This window comes from Tarenaya hassleriana, unplaced genomic scaffold (assembly GCF_000463585.1).
Source record: "Tarenaya hassleriana unplaced genomic scaffold, ASM46358v1 Cleome255, whole genome shotgun sequence".
Lineage (NCBI taxonomy): Eukaryota > Viridiplantae > Streptophyta > Magnoliopsida > Brassicales > Cleomaceae > Tarenaya > Tarenaya hassleriana.
Genome location: NW_010965821.1, coordinates 87864 through 89525, shown reverse-complemented (window position 1 = coordinate 89525; position 1662 = coordinate 87864).

Here is a 1662-nt window from a genome sequence, read left to right as displayed (position 1 = left end):
GAAATCTCTATTCCGGATACACAAGTCATAGGCGGTCTCTAGCAAGACACTATGACTACCTATCTCGAATAGAGTTTGTTCGTGATCTTACGAACGCCAGTGATGATTCCGGTTGATTATCCTTTTGTATCGCGATATCATACGTTGAACATAAGGCATGGACAAGCCACCTTATCTGATTCGACTGCTTTCTCGTTCACTGAGTACGACTGTCTGAAATAGACGACATTCGTCTATAGTGCGGTCACACAGTTCTACAGTCTCGCTCACACGAGGGGCCCAGCGATATCTTTCTCTTTTACGAGAGGTACAAATGCCGTCTTGACTATCTACAATCCAGCACATGATTCGTTTCGTACTTGATACACGCCTTTATAGTCCTCATGTTACGCAGGATGTTTGACGTATTCAAAGTACTCAACTCATGTTGGATTCCGTAGATATCTCAGGTCTTAGGATCCAATCATGGAACCGCCATATGAGATTCAAATCATGACGCTAATCCATATGACAATCTCATGCGGGTCAATCCAGTATTTCGTTCTCCATTGAATACCTATGATTGTGATCGTATCCAATACCAATGATCAATTTTATGATCATCAATCACACATCATACTAGTCTTAGTATATCATTATTCCCACAATGATACATGACTAGGGAGTTTAGTATTGTTCATAACAATACATAGATTTCATAACACATCAAGTACGCCAAAACATGTAACGAATAAAACACTCATCCATAAACTCATAGAAAGTGTAAATACATCAAATGTATCCAAATAAGGCTCATACAGCAGTACATCATAGAGCACTAAACCAACAGGTCACATAATGCTCGGTCTATTGTTACATTGCCTAACTTGCATGGAATTGAGAAACTCCCTGGATCAGTCATCTTAGGGGGTAGTTCATGCTTCAGAATGGCACTGCATTCTGGACTTAGGATCACTGTTTTTGTGTTGGTCGTTCTCTGATAACGCAAATCTAGGTGTATAAATAAGCTCAAGTAATAAAAACCTAGATACAGCGAATACCGCAAGGATACGGATTAACTGTAGTACCAGGGTCGAACACAGGGAATAGTTAACACTAAGAACAAGACTCACTAAGATTCAGATCAGCAAATAGAAGATGAAATACATGAATACCGAAAATAAAGCAATAAATAAACTAAGTAAATCAGATAACTAAACCACCGTAACTTCAGGATAACCTTAACACGCAGGGATTGTTTCTAAGGATGGAGAATCTACGAATATCGAACTCTAATCGGGGATCTCAAGTTCTAATATAAGATTTGGCTTTCTCAAGTTCTAAATCCACTATCTAATAATTTAACCAATCGATCTCTCAACCTAATAGATTAAAATATCAAACGCATTAACGATCACTATCACAGTTCCTAAACCGATTAACCTATCTCTCAATAGTCTTAATCAATTCATTCAATGAATTCTTTCCGAATCTAATTCCAACTCTCGTTGTAAATCAGAATCTAAGATCAATCAATCAACAGGCCAAGAAGATCAAAATCAATAAACTCAATTCAATTAAACCGTCGAGTATCGATAACGTAGTCTCGGAAAATAAAAACCAAACAAATCCCTACAAGGTTAAATCCCTAGCTATAGTGAAACGACTACTCACTACCCATAA